Source organism: Hyaena hyaena, unplaced genomic scaffold (genome assembly GCF_003009895.1).
Source record: "Hyaena hyaena isolate Hyena2069 unplaced genomic scaffold, ASM300989v1 scaffold_742, whole genome shotgun sequence".
Taxonomy (NCBI): domain Eukaryota; kingdom Metazoa; phylum Chordata; class Mammalia; order Carnivora; family Hyaenidae; genus Hyaena; species Hyaena hyaena.
The window spans coordinates 687,243-703,368 of NW_024081370.1; the positions used below are offsets into that span (position 1 = coordinate 687,243).

General features: G+C 36.1%; 1 pseudogene; it reads right to left on the reverse strand.

Annotated features, from left to right (window-relative positions):
* Positions 1 to 1,761: 1,761 nt before the first annotated feature.
* Positions 1,762 to 5,310, reverse strand: LOC120220922 (annotated as a pseudogene).
* Positions 5,311 to 16,126: the final 10,816 nt, after the last annotated feature.

Below are 16,126 nucleotides of genomic sequence, written 5' to 3' on the forward strand. Positions count from 1 at the left end.
CAGTAATTTGTACCATAAACTCATAGAGTTATCGAATCTGCATGTTGAAATGGCCTTCAGAAGTAACCTGACTCAACCCCCTACTTCTCTAGGAATCTCCCTGATAACATCCTTGGCTAATGCTTACCTGGTCACTTCTCAGGGGAAGCATGCCTGATTTGGAGATGTTACAGCCATTCAGAAGTCTTACTGCTATTCAATCTGATGATGTGTCTCCTTTTACTATGTAATTATGAATTAATCTCCTCTAGAGTTTTCTCCCTCATTTACATGAGTGCCCTTCAAGTATTTAGACAATTTGTATGCTTTCCCACAGATTTCTCTTCTTTTCACTAATTCTCTCAACCATTGCTTGAATGATACAGTTAAAGACCTATTACCATTTAGCTCACATTCCTCTAAAGCACACTAGAATTTATTAATATATATCTCTAAATGAGGTGCCAAAAGTGATCACCACATTATACATGTGCTCTGACCAGCAGAGCCTACAACACTGTCCCTCTGTGTCATCTAACCATATGATTCCATCATCATATCTGGAATATACACTTTCATTTGGCAGTTACCATTTAATTTTCTCATAGAAAATCTCAGGACGGTATTATCCTTTTTTTAAATAACAAAATGTGTTTGATTGACCATGTGTGCATATGTCTGACCCTACTGTCAGAAAGCTTTAAGTTTAATTGTAAATTCATGTGTTTGGCACATTTGTTGGCTTCTTTTGCTTGGTTTTTATTTTTCATCCATTTCACATATGTGTCCTTTCTGAAAAGATATTCATGCAGAGTAAAATAATTTATGAAACATGGCTCATCAACTTGAATCGGTTTATTCATAAATGAATTATTTATGACTAGAAACTAATTCATTTAAATGATCAATGAATTAATTAATTAATCAATTATTCAACTCAATTATAATTTTTGAGTGACCACTGTGTTCGAAGTATTTATAATGAAGAAGAAAGAGACAAGATTTCTCCATAGAGCTCTTCTTCCAGAGAACTTATAAACAACTGAGCAGATAAAAATATGTAAGCACAAAGTAATAGTACAATATGAAGGGTATCCATACATACATACACTTATCAGTTATACTCTGGGACAGTTAAGTACCTACTGTAAATATCCTTACAATCTTTTCATGTATCTTGGGATTTAGTTCCTTAATGTTAATTTTTTTTTTTTCCAGTTTTCTAGTGTGGAGACTTTTCTCCTTGATAAATAAATTAAAAATAAAATGGGAATTGAAGAATATTAATTTAGTTTTCTAGAATTTTCAAATGTTTTAATATTTTCTTTGGATCTTTCTTTTGTTGATTTCTCCTTTGATTCCATTTTGGTAAGAAAACACACATGCTTTATATAATGTCCAAGGCTTTTGGTTTTACCTGGTAGGTAGAATAGGGAAAATTACAACTACTTTATCATCTCAAAAGCATAAATCCTGCTAGTAGTTTTCTATATCACTTCTATTCTCTCCTTGTTACTAGCATAACCTCATTTTTATTTGGGGAGTCAATGAGCCAAGTTAAAAATACTTACCTTCCTAGACTGCTCTACCTTTAGGGATGGCCCTGTGATCAGATTTTGGCCCATAAAAAAACAGCTAAAGTCTACTGGGTAGGACTTTTGGAAATGCTAGTGTCCTTCTAACAAAAGCAGACACATTCACCTTTCTCCCCTTCTTTTGGATTAACTTGCATACATGATGCTTGGAGTTACAACAGCTATCTTGTGCCCAAGAGAAAAAAAACTACCCACTGAGACTGGTGGAGAAAGAAGCTAAACAGAACTTGAATTCTTCATCAACTCCTCGAGCAGCTGCACCAGCCTTAAAGTTCCCACTAGGGAGTGTTTATTATGAGGGGAAAAGTATAGGTTTAAGCTATGCTTATTGACTCTTTGTTATGTGCACTAACCATAATTCTAACAAGTTATTCATTCTGGTTTTTTTCTAGTCAATTTGGAACAAGCTTTTACTTGACTTTCAAAATTCAATTCAAGGCAAGTTCCACTAGGATGACTTCCATGGTCCTAACTTAAAACAGAAGCCCTGCTCTGTTCCACCAAATACCACCTTCTTTCACAATTTATCTAACTGCATTGTTTTTTAAATTTATGATCCTTTCTTCACTAAATGACTTGTTGAGGGAAAGAATTATGCCCCTCCACTTTTTTTTTTTTCTATGTAGTGCCAGGAATGTAAGCAGAGACCTGAAGTGAAACCAAGGGATTCACACAGTAGTAAACATAAAGTAAAGCAATGATCTTGGCTTGAGCTATCTGGTTCAATGATCTGGCAGAGTGTCACAAGTTCAGGAATTGCAAACAATGTTTTTCTGTCTGTCACTTGCAGCACAGTAGAATAATGTTAAGGGAATTGAAAAAGTAAGCACCATCTTATCATGTTCTCCCTCATACTGCTGCTCTCCCCCTGCCCCTGTGTTGGATGCCACAGAGATCACTCACCAATCAGCCCAGGACAGACTGAACAGGAAGGGGCCAATCACTGTTCTCCAATTGCTGGACTTCTCAAATTCTGCTGACTGTGCCTCTTCCTTTTCCTCTTTCTCATCAGGTATCAGGGAATATTTGTTCCCTCCTGATTGCATAAGCCAATCCTTCACAAAGTAGCCTTTATTGACACACTTCTTGCAGGTGATGTTCAGGACAGCCTTGAGGGTGATCTGTCCCATGGAATCATGGCCGCCCATGGAAAGGCCATGGAAAGGCCGCCTATGCCTCTCTTCTTGCTCAGTGATACCATTGTTGGGGTTGAGGTCTTTCTCAGTCCTTTTGTTGACAACTTTCATGGAGAAGGATACTTTTATTCTATCATTTTTTATCTCTTAGCCAATAAGCTTCATCCACACCTTTTCTCTGACATCTACTATCTCAGAGGACTAGAGATATGTGACATAATGACATGGATGGGCAGGATAGGATGACATGTGAGTTTGCTGGAACAGGCCTTGCTTCCTACACCGTGGGATTTTGAGAAAGGCTTCATAGTCTGTTGCCATAGCAACCTCTCCTTGTAGAATAGTGTGGAGAGCAGGCAAGTTCTCCATGGTCTCAGATCCTCCTGAATTCATCTTTAATGTTCTATGGCTCCATTTCTCTTCTGCTAAAAGTAATTCAAGTGTCTTCATATCAGTTCCCAGTCTCCTGGCCACAACACTGCATGAAACACCAAAACCCAGGCCTTACTGAGCACTTTTGTTTGGCAAAAGTCAGTACTCAATAAATGTTTGTTAAAAAGACAGATGAACAAAGTTTTCTAAGCAGGATTTCTTGCATTGTAGTTTGCTGTTGTTGTTTGTAACTATTTTCTAAGTGACCATCTATATAGAATATGGTGTTGGTATATCTTCTTTTTCTTAGCACTAGTGGAAATAGCTGAGACATTGGACAGGAATTATTGCCAGAGTTATGTTAAATACATTTAATTAAAGTAAAACAACATTAATTCATCTGTTCTTTATGAAATTGGCAAGCCAACTTCATCTATGATGCCAAATTTTGGATATGTATGTATTTTGTATCTGAAAAAGTAGTTTGCAGGGTCTAGGGATGTGGGGGAGCTTCCTGTACAGATCTGACTGGTGTTTATGCTCCCTAAAGTTCTCATGCGATAGATGCAATTGTTCTTCTGGGATCCATCTTGGAATGACTGTATACTTGCTGTTTGGCTGCCTGTGCAATGCTAGGATGCTTTTATGACCATCCCAAACCCTCACTGATTTTGCCTGAGAAGGAGTGAACTACTTTTCCTTTCTGCTGTAATCGTAATCTTTTCTCTCCACTACTGGAATCTACTTTTCATCTCCCTCATTTCTTAACTTCTGTCTGGGTTCACTTAACAAGATAAAATGACTCCAAAGGAAATCTCATATCTGGTAGTTTTCTAAGGGCAGAACCACCACGTCCCAGTATGAGTTTCTTGTAATGTCCTAAGGACAAAATGAGAGGCATGGTTGTTTCCTGAAATGAAGCAGGGAAGGACTGAAGGAATGTCCAATTAGCTAACACTCGGCTCCTATTTTCTTGATTTTCATATGTGGATCCTTTTGGTGTTTACATTTCTTTTGAGAGTCATGGAGTATAACTCTGTAGAATAAATACAGATTCGTGCCCTTTGTTTTGGAAAAGTTGAAGTAAAATTGTAAATGCATTATTAGTATATATGTATATTTAAAAACCTATTTTCTACCTACAATTATATGAAAATGAGGAAATCACCTTTCACAATGACACTGGGTGGATATACATAGTGCTATATTTAAAATAAAAAATGTCACTTAGATACACAAAATACCATGACTATCAAAATGGGACTGGGTCAGGAAATTACAAAGTAAAAAAAAAAGTATTATATCCTAACATACAGGAACCAGTGCGATGGGATGAGCGATACACTATACTAATGTTGGAATATTGTTTCTAAGAAAAAACATTATTCTGAGTATGCACTTAACTCTATGAACCTCAATTTTTTAATCTATAAGACAGAATGAATATTTAATATGAATAATTATTATGAATATTTAATGAGTATTTACTCTGCCTTTATCACAGGATTATTGGAAGGACAACTAACAACATAAAAATGAAAATGCTTTAGTGCCTCCCACGTGCCACGAATGTAGGCATTATTTAATATAGTTAATAAAAATATTTGCAGACTATAATTATCACCCCCCAAAATCAAGAAGTTTCAAATTATTAGTTGTTGGGGAAGGTAAATGCTACATGAGGCTAAAGTTATACATACATGTTAAAAGCTTAGTTTTCTGTGTTTAATACAACATTGCTATAGTGTTTTTTTTTTCCCTAAAAAATATCTGAAACTCAATTATGGCCAAAGAAACAACTACAGATGTTTTTATATGGTCAAAAAGTTAAAAAATGTAACAGCACATTGTTAGAACAAATCCAATAGTAACAGAAAGCTAATAATGAGAACGAGCAGTTCCCATCCTCCTCCTTTTTGTAGAGGCAAAGGTTTAATTCAACAGTTTCTTCTGATATTTTTCCAAACTATATGTTTCTAGGAAGAATTTTTGGATTGATGACTTTTAGAAACTACCTTTCGAATTTCTACAATAAAAAGGAATATTGGGCTTTTTAAACGTCCCCACCATGACTCCATTTCTCTCAACTGTATCCCTTTAAACACTGAAATTAAGTCAACGATCATTGCTTTTGTCAATGTTTCTGCAAATACAGCTTCACTAGAGTCACCATGTGGCCCCATGTGGCAAACTCTCACTTGGGAGGATTCTGTATTGTACAATAATCGCCCTACTTCCCAGATGCCCAGGTTGCCGTCTCAATATCTTTAATTTATACCTTTCCCTTTGTAGCTTTACATTCATTCCCCATAATCTGGATTGTTTCCAGCAGTTCCAAAGCTGTCACACTGAGGTCTCTCTTTACTGTCTTCTTGATTTGATCCAATATTTCCTGAACCCTGTCTTTCTCTTCTTGATTTACTCGTGAATTTGCTGAAGAACGTGTTTTGGGACGTCTCAAGAAAGAAAGATGTCATGGGAGGCAAATGTGTGGAAGTTTGACACATGTGACAATGCCTGGTGTTCTTGTATCTCACATGTGATGAGGGTTTGGCTGGGTAGAGTTTTCATTTGAAAAGCGTTTCCCCTCAGAATATTAAAGCACTTGCTCCAATGTCATTTATTTTCATTATGTTTTAAAATGTTTATTTACTTTTTGAGAGAGAGAGAGAGCAAGCAGGGGTGGGGCAGGGAAAGAGGGAGACACAGAATCTGAAGCAGGCTCCAGATTCCAGGCTCTGAGCTGTCAGCACAGAGCCCCAGGCAGGGCTAGAACTCATGAACCATGAGATCAGGGCCAGAGCCAAAGTCAGATGCTTAACCGACTGAGCCACCACGGCGCACTTCCAATGCCATTTAACATTTAGTGTTCCTTGTGAGAAATATCAGTCTTGCTCCTTTGTTCATGACTTGTTTCTTTAAATCTCCAGACTTTAGAATTTTCTATTTCCTATACTAAAATCTTATAATGTGTGCTCTAGTATGGATCTGTTTTTATTGTTTTTGCTGGGTACTAGAAGGTTTTTTCAATTAGAAATATATATTCTTTATTTCAAAGAAATTCCCTTGATTTCTTCCTTTAATACTCTCTTCCTTTGAATTGTTTAATTCTCCATAGAACTCTAATTTGTTGAATATTAAATTTTCTACATAATATCTCTAATTTTCTTAATTTCTGCTCATAGTTTTCCTTGTTCTTTCTCTTTCTCTCACTTTCTGCACTATTTCCTTAATATTGTCTTTCAATATTTTTAGAGCAATTTTTTCAGCAATTATATTTTATGTTATAAAGAGTTATTTGTTGGTTTCTGATATTTTTCTTTTCCAAGGAATGATGGGCAGATTTCTAAGATGGCCTCCAAAATTCTTGGTTTCTCATGTATACACCTTAAATAATTAAATCCTCGTGAATGGAGGAGGAAACTATGATTATGATGGTATATTGTTTTCTTGACTGTAGTCAAGATTTCATGAAAGGAAAGATTTTGTATAAGTAATTAAGTTATTGATCAGTAGACTTTGACTTAATTAAAAGGCAAATTGTAGTGGGTAGGCTTGAGGTTATCAGTTGAGTCCTTCAAAGAGAGTCCATTGGTCGGTGGTAGAAGCAGTCACTGAGCTGTATTCCTGCTGGTCTAGAGGTAAGTAATATTCATTTTATAAACAGGTTAAGGAGGCCACCTGGCAAGGAACTGTTGGGTGCTCTCTAGGAAATGAGAGTAGTTCCTGGTCTATGGCTAGTAAAAGAATCAGGGATTTCTGTCCTATAACCACAAGGGCAGTGAATTCCTTCACCAACCAGTTAGCTGGGAAGTGGAGTCTGAGCTTCAAATGAGAACCCCGACCTGGGCTACATCTGACTGGTGCCTTGCAAGAGTCTAAGTAGAGGTGCTGTAAGATAATAAATTTGCGTTGTTTTAAAATGAAGGTTTGTGGTAATTTATTACACAGCAATAGAAAACTAATACACATAGCAACTTGTTCTTGTTTGTGGAAGGAATATTTTTCTCACTGAACTTCCCTTCATTACTTCATTTATTACTTTATTATTTAAGCTCTCTCTTGAGTTAAAAGCTCTCCTCAAATAATGGTTATTCTTAGTTTTCCTTGTATTTAAATGTGAGACATTAAGAAGGGGATAAGGTACCTGAGTGAAGCATTGTGACGAACAAGGTTCCATTTAGGTAGATACAGCCAGAGATGTGGAGATCTTTTCTTTGTTCCTATTAAATTCCTCTGAAGAGAAATGTTTGAAGCTCTGGCTGAGTGCTAAATGCCTGCATGGCTGTTAGAATTCAGCCTGTGGGATGAGCAAGGAAGTCTGAGTGCTTGACAAACTTCAAGACTGACTGTCAATTGAGTCCTATTTTCAGTCCTGAGCCAATCTCTACTAAGACCATCTGCACTTTAAATATTCCAAAGAAAATGCCTCAGATTCATCTTGCCTAGAGGGTAAATATTCAGATGCTAGTATTCTGTGTGTCTGTGTATGGCCACTTTCAGTATTGTCCTGTGACAATCTCCTTTACCACTGGCGGCCTCAAAGCTGCAATCCATTGTACATTTGGCTGACTGCTGAGACCTCCTCATGTCTGAGCCATAAATCAATTCTCTTCAAGTCTATATCCTCTTATATACACACTTTAGATTATAGATTTCACAAAACTGATGAACAGGTTCCATTTTTAAAAATGGAAACTAACAGGATGCCTGGGTGGTTCAGTCAGTTAAGCTTCCTACTCTTGGTTTTGGCTCAGATCATGATCTCTTGTGCTTTCTCTATCAAAACAAATAAATAAAATGAGAAATAAAATGGAAACTAATAGAAAACATACTATTTTAAGTTTTTTAAATGTTTATTTATTTATTTTGAGAGAGAGAGAGAGAGAGAGAGAGCATGTGTGCAAGTGGAAGAGGGGCAGAGAGAGGGAGGGAGAGAATCCTAAATAGGCTCCATGCCATCAGCATAGAGCCCTACATGGGGCTCAAACTCACGAACCGTGAGATCATGACCTGAATTGAAACCAAGAGTCAGAAGCTTAATCAACTGAGCCACCCAGGTGTCCCCAGGAAAACATACTATTAAATGCAGTTTACTGTGCTATGGAAGCTTACTAAGATAATATTTATGCATATGAAGGTTGACATTGCAGGAGCATTTAAATTATGAGGGAGGATTTTTGTATATGATTTAAAATATAGATTTGATACACATGAATTATTTATATACTCATGGTTTGAGGGTAGCTACAAAAATAATAACTGGCATGAAGGATTCAGTTGTTACAACTTCTCTCCCCTTCAGCTTTTGTCTGGCTGAAGGCACCTGAGGATTTAACCTTGGGCTCCTCCACCAGCAGCCAATGTTTCTTGCCAACTATTTCAGTTGTTCCATTGCTCACCACCCCCTTCTGCCCAACTGGCAGTATTTTTGATGAAACAGAGGGGAGGCTGCTCTGTTGGTGGAAACTCTGTCATTTGTCAGATAAATATCTCCATATATGTAGCTCAGATTAATTAGCTCCAGGGTAAGGAGTTGCTTAACTGTTAAGGAAATATTAGTCACTGTCTCTGATGAGAGATAGAGGAAGAACCAAAAAAGATAAAAAATAAAAAATAAAGTCCTAAAAGTGCTCCAATAATTTAGAAAAAAAAGTATGGTTCTACATTAAAAAATTAGGGGCTCCAGGGTGGTTCAGTCGGTTAAGTGGCATCAGACTTTGGCTCAGGTTGTGATCTCAAGGTTCGTGAGCCCCACATCGGGCTCAGTGCTGACTGCACAGATCCTGGAACCTGCTTCAGATTCTGTGCCTCCCTCTCTCTGCCCTCCCCTGCTCACACACTGTCTCTCTTTCACAATAATAAATAAACATTACAAAAAAAGAAATCATAAAATAAATTCATAGGAGCTGTGTTAAGAAAGATATAAATATCAGAGGTGTGAAAGACTCTTCATGCTCCTAGCCCTAAGTTCTAATGAAATCTACAGTGTTGCAAGCATACGTATGTAGCATAGAGGTTAGGCTATTACTCTAGTTAGGTAAATGAATTGCTAGAGTTATATACATGAATAATGAGATTTTAAAGTGGAAAGATTGCATGGAAAAGGGTAGATTTGAGCAGAGATTAATAATGTGCAATGAGTTACACATATAGTGTATTATTGCCATATTCCTTATGCATGAAGATAAAATCTATGTCTTCATAACAGCAAACAAAGAGGATTTGGGTTTATATTCAAAAATTCTGTAAGATAAAAAAAAACTGACAATAATTGCTTCTAAATTGACATATAACTCATTCTTATTTCCAAAGAGCTTTTAGACTTTAAGGAACTGTTCATCAAGATTACATTTGAATTGTTCACTTATTTCAACCATGTTTCTGAATTTTTGAAAATATGATACAACATTCCTATTAGTATTGCTTTCTTGCAGTGAGAGAGAAAGCAGTTATTATTATTAATATTAGTAATAACAAAAGTTGTGATTGCAGAAAACAAGATCAGAAGAGTCAGCAAAAGTAAGAATCACATTTTATTTATTAATTTGACTTATTAAAAATATAGTGGCCACAGCTTATAGGCACACATGTAAACTCATAGTTATAGGATAAAATATATATGTAATAAAGACACAGTAAATAAGAGGAAAAGACAGAAAAATAAAATACAAAATATACTAAATGCTCGAAGCAGAGTAGGTACTAAGAAAACCAGATTAGGTGGTAGCTGATGTTACATAATTTCAAAAACATATTACATAAGCTTCCACTCCTCCCAAGGAAGAAAAATCTAAGCTCTTCCTCCTTGTTTATATGACATATGGTATTTTTTCTTAAATATGTTCAGGGGTGTTCTGGTGTGTTATTTTGAACATGTATTACAAATAAACAGAATAGAATACCATTTGTTTTTTCATGTGCTGATAACCAAATACTGAAGAAAACATGCAAAACAGAAGACATAGTAACTAATTGTGTGTTTAGTGAAAAGATAAAAAATCTATTCTATCAAGTAAACTATTTACGTAGGTGAGGTGAATAATCTCTCCCATTCAGGTTTAAGTATGTTTACTTTTTTCTAGAGCCCTGAACAGCAATATTCAGACACCTCACCCCCTGAAGAAAGCAAACTAAATTCATACGGTATGATACTGTCTTTCAGAGCTACATCATTTTACTGGTCACATTAAGACTCTTCAAATACTTGGGCAATTTTGTCAGTGACTTGGCCAGTCTGAAATTAATAATGACAATATTTTATTTCACATTTTGCTTTTATCTTCTTCCTGCCTGCCTGCCTGCTTGCTTGCTTGCTTGCTTTCTTTTTCTTTCTTTCTTTCTTTCTTTCTTTCTTTCTTTCTTTCTTTCTTTCTTTCTAACCCCTTGCTAGAATTGATTCTCTAAAAAGCTGAGCATCTCAAACAGATTTGTGGCTGACACTAAAAGTTTTTCAAATCCTTTATGGGGTCAAATGAGCTTATATCTAACTTTTTGCTTTCCCCTCAATTTAGAAATGTCCTCACCATACAGAACACAGCACTAGACCATATGGAATCATGAAAGAGAATGATAAATTCCTTTTACATGGAGGTTTTTTTTTCATGGATATGATTCTTTTTGTAAAAATCTTTAACACCTCTTGAATAAAAATACTTAGGGGCACCTGGATAGCTCAGTCAGTTAAGCATCCAACTTTGGCTCAGGTCATGATCTCAGAGTTCATGGGTTTGGAGCGTGCTTTGGATTCTGTGTCTCTCTCTCTCCCTCTGCCCCTCCCTCATTCACGCTCTGTCTCTCTCTCTCTCAAAAATGAATAAACATTTAAAAAATTTAAAAAAATAAATAATTACTTGCTCGCCAACCATTAAGGTTTTGGAATGCAAGTAACATGAAAGGCTTTTAAAGCTACATTCTCAGGAAATCAAGGATTCTATGTCTGTGTATCTCCCATTAGGGATCAGCAATTTCTTTTTTTGTATATAAAATGACTTTTGCATTAATGACCTGGTAATTTGTAATGTATATGAATTGTGACTTGTTAGAAATTAATTTTTCCACATATTCCTGGTTAAGTAGCCTTTAGTTTTATCTTACAATATTTACTATATTTAAGGGACACCTGGGTGGTTCAGTGAGTTGAGCATCTGACTTCAGCTCAAGTCACGAACCCATGGTTTGTGAGTTCAAGCCCCACACTGGGCTCTGTGCTGTGGAGTCTGCTTGGGGTCCTGTTTCCCTCTCTCTCCACCTCTTCCCTCCAAAATAAATAAATAAACTTAAAAAATATTTACTGTATTAGAAGCTAATAGAAATATTTATTAGTATAGTTGTTTTATAAAATATCTTATAATTCAGGCATTTTACAAAATCAGACTTGGTAAAACCTTCATTATACTAAATTAATGAATTTTTAAATAAATTTCATTCATTTATTAATTCTAAACTACATATTGGGCGCTTTGTATTTATCAGAACCTGTTAGATGTGCGCTGAGTGGGTCATAACCTTTTCCCTCAGGGGAATTCTTATCTGGTTTGGAAAGTACAGGTAAATAAATGACGTAAAAGTGAAGTTATGATGAGCTGTGCAAAGTCCAGTGGCATACAGAGGATGGAAGTTCAGGTGTGTATCTACAGAGGAAGCAACTTCTCTGTTAAAATTTAAAGACTGACTGACTTTCTGAGTAAATAATGGTTAGAAGTACATTACATTCGAAGAAGTCATATGCAAAGGAATCAGGGAATCAAAATAGAATTCTGACAAAAGTTGCATGAAATGATAAAAATAAATCACTGATGAAGTCAGCACAGAAATAATACTGCTTAGTGCCTAGTTAACTCAGATCCTAAGGGTTGAGTGGAGATGGAATTGAAATCAGAATTTGGTAGGATTTATAATGGAGGTTTCCAAAGGTCACCTTTCAAATAGATCAAAATGATATTAAAATTTCAGGTGAGGTTGAAATATTTCATTATTTCATTATTTATTTTTTTAAATGTTTATTTATGTTTAAGAGAGAGAGTGGGATCAGGGGGTGGGGAGCAGAGAGAGAGAGGGAGACACAGAATCTCAAGCTGTCAGCACGGAGCCCGACATGGGCCCGGAACTCACCACTGTGAGATCATGACCTGAGCTGATGTCAGACGCTCAACTGACTGAACCATCCAGGCACCCCAAAATATTTCATAATTTAAATGAAAAGTGAAAATAGCCACAGAAAGAGACTAGAATGCTTCAGATATATAAAGTATCAATCTGGGAAGTGAAAACTAATTTAAAGCCAAAACTGTTAACTGAAGTGAAGTGATTTCCAGGCAATCTCCATGTCAGCAAATGGGGTTACCAAGAAGAGAACAGCATTCTCCCACATCCTGGTTGACTTAAAATGAATGAATCACGCATTCTTCTGTTTCAGTAAATCTGTACTTAATGTTGGATGATCTAATCAGTGGCATGCATTTGGTTTGTACCTCCCTGTGCTGTGACAAAGTCTTAAGTCAGCTCGGTGGCAGCAGCACTGCTGGGCATCAGAACTATGTTTGTGAAATGAGTTACTGTAGCAAGAAATGTGTGGGAAGAACTGGGGAAAGAATGTGCTGTGGAATTCAGTTGTATTCCTAGCTTTTCTCCAGAGGGTGAATTTTCAGGTGACATTGGGAAAGTCTTTTATCCTCTTTATGCTTGAATTTCTCTTTCATGCATGGAACATTTTGTTCCTGAATTACAGAAAGTGACCAAAACTGATGTCCTTCCTAGAAGTAATCCCAGGATAATGGAACGTTTTATAGAGCTTTAAAGTCTACTTATGGTGTTTTCTTAATTTCAATGTAAAGTGCATTATTCAGTCAAGACAGGAGTGAAGAGTATAGTGACACAAAACTAATTTTATTGCATTGTGATTTTTATTTTATAATTTAATATTCTGACACTTTATTTGCGACCTTGCAATCTCATCTATTTTATTGTTGTGGTACTTCATTCTCTATAGCTAGAAACCCAGGTGTTCAAATCTTAGCTCTATCACATGACCTTGGGCAAATTACTTAACTTCTCTCTGCCTCAGTTTTCTTATCTGTAAAAAATGGGAATGAATCTAATAATACATGTCTCATAGGATGTTGTGAGGGGAAAATGTCAATGAATGTAAGATGCATGAAACATTACCTGGCACATAGTAAAGACATACTATTTTATTTTCAAGAAGTTACCTATTCAAGCTTTTTTAATTATTATCCAAAAAATAGATTATATGTCATAGGGCTGTTAAAAGAATCAAACTGAAAATCTGAGCATAAACAATCAGTAACATGCAAACCAAGGGGTTGTGTTTTCTGATTCTGTAGCTATTTCCAAATACTGATGACTGGTAGACAAAGTGGTACTGCAAATTATCCTGGTGACCAGGGACACCCCAAGCCTTTTCTATTTTGTCCCTACTGATGCACTCTTTTCTTAAAGGAAATTTCCTTTTATAGATATACCTGAGAGTAGTTGCCCAACCCAACTTCTAAATAAAAAAAGTTTCCTCTCCTTTTGTATTAGTCTTCTAGGAAAAGGATAGAAAAAATGACTACAGTCTGTAGTGTCATGCATAAAAACATATACTTTTGTTTTTTATTTAAGGAAAGTAATTTTATTTTATTTATTTTTTATTTAAATCCAAGTTAGTTAACATATAGTGTAATAATGATTTAAGGAATAGAAGTTAGTGATTCATCACTTACATATACCACCCAGTGCTCATCCCAACAAGTGCCCTTCTTAATGCCCATGGCCCATTTAGCCCATCTCCCCACCTACACCCTTCCAGCAACCCTCAGTTTGTTCTCTGTATTTAAGAGTCTCTTCTAATTTGTCTCCCTCTCTGTTTTTATCTTATTTTTGCTTCTCTTCCCTTATGTTCATCTGTTTTGTTTCTTAAATTCTACTTATAAGTGAAATCATAGGATATTTGTCTTTCTCTGACTGACTTATTTTGCTTAGGAAAATAAACTCTAGTTCCATCCGCATTGTTGCAAATTGTTAAGATTTCATTCTTTTTGATTGTTGAGTAATAAAGAGCCCAAATGTCCATCAGTTGATGAATGGATAAAGAAGTTGTGGTATATATATACACACAGAACATGTACTTTAAAGTAAAGGCTTTCTTGGGGCACATGGGTGGCTCAGTCAGTTGGTTGTCGACTTTGGCTCAGGTCATGATCTCACAGTCTGTGGGTTCGAGCTCCGTGACAGGCTCTGTGCTGACAGCTCAGAGCCTGGAGCCTGCTTCAGATTCTGTGTCTCCCTCTTTCTCTGCCCCTCCTCCACTCGCTCTCTGTCTCTGTCTCTCAAAATAAAATACATAAATTTCAAAATAAAAGACAAATTTTTAAAATAAATAAATAAATAAAGTAAAAGCTTTCTTGTGTTTAATTCCTGACTACCACTTATTGTGTGGTGATGAGCAATGTTTGGCTTCTACATTTGTAAAAATGGATATGGATACCTTAACCTGTTGAATTGCTGTTTTAAAAGACTTACTACATATACAAGATTTACAACTATGCATGGACTTACTACATATACAAGATTTACAACTATGCATGGAACATTCTAAGACCTTGATAAATATTAACATTTGTGATAATTATTATTGTTCTTTGTGTTTAGTTGTAGAGTAGATCCTAGTAACAGAGTAAACTGAACTTTGTGTAATTTTATGTTGTGCATGAAAACATTACAAAACAAAATGTACCTAAATCAAATAAAAAGATATCAAAAAGGGTGGTATAAGGACCTCTGAATATTCTTCCCTCCATAAGTTGAGAACAATGGCAGAAATATTCAGAATCTTTTATTGAACTCTGGAAATTAACCAAAAGCTTGCCGAAATTTGTAAACACAGCTTAATTGCAATTAAAAAAGTAATTCTTCTGGAATTTTAACCTTCCCTATTCCCATGCCCTCCTGCAAAGATTTATGGTAATCTTGTAAACCAACAGCACATGATCATGGTGAAAGTCAGCAACCTAGCAGCATTTGGTGGTGCATACTGGGGCTGGAGCTCCTCTGAAGACCCATTCCCAGAGAATTATCATTATTTTACCTTTCAGATGTTTCTTGCTGACAAGGCTGTTTTTACTTGATGTGACTTTTAGCCTACCTAGTGAGAACAGCCTTTTCCCCAGGGCATCTGTCAAAAACAATTAGAGGCAATTATTAAATATTTTGACTGCCTGAGATGGTGGTTAACATTTGGAGCAAACAATAGACTAACCAAAGAACTTTTTAAAAATCTGGAAAATGAGTTGTCCATAGTGGCTTTGAAAAGGTCTGACATATTCCTGGGGATCTAGAAGGTTGCCTGCATACTTAGGGCTGCTTAAATGCCCAGAACTGAGTATATGTTAAGAAGAAACCTGAGAAGGACTTACACCCTTGTCTTAGTCATGACCTCACGTCTTTGTGAGTTTGAGCCCTGCATCAAGCTCTGTGCTGGCAGTGTAGAATCTGCTTGGGATTCTCTCTCTCTCTCTCTCTCTCTCTCTCTCTCTCACCCCTCCCCTGCTCATGCTGTGTCTGTCTCTATCTCAAAGTAAATAAGTAAACTTAAACAGTTTTTAAAAATGAATAAATGTTAAAACAATTTTTTTCATAAACAAAAAATTAAAAATGCTCAAATAGCTAAAGGAAAGAATGTCTAAAGAATTAAAGGAAAGTTTGAGAATGATATCTCAATAAATAGAAAATACAAATAAAGAGATAGGAATTAATAAAAACACAGACTATAGTTTAAAAGTACAATAACTGACAGTGCCTGGGTGATTCAGTCAGTTGAGTGTCTGACTTTGGCCCAGGTCATGATCTCACAGTACGTGGGTTCAAGCCCCACATCCAGTTCTGTGCTGACAGTTGAGAATCTGGAGCCTGCTTTGCATTCTGTGTCTCCCTGTCTCTCTGCCCCTCCCCCACACTGTTTCAGTCTCTCTTTGTCCCTCTCAAAAATAAATGAACATTAAAAAAATTAAAAGTACGACAACTGAAATAAAATTTACTAGA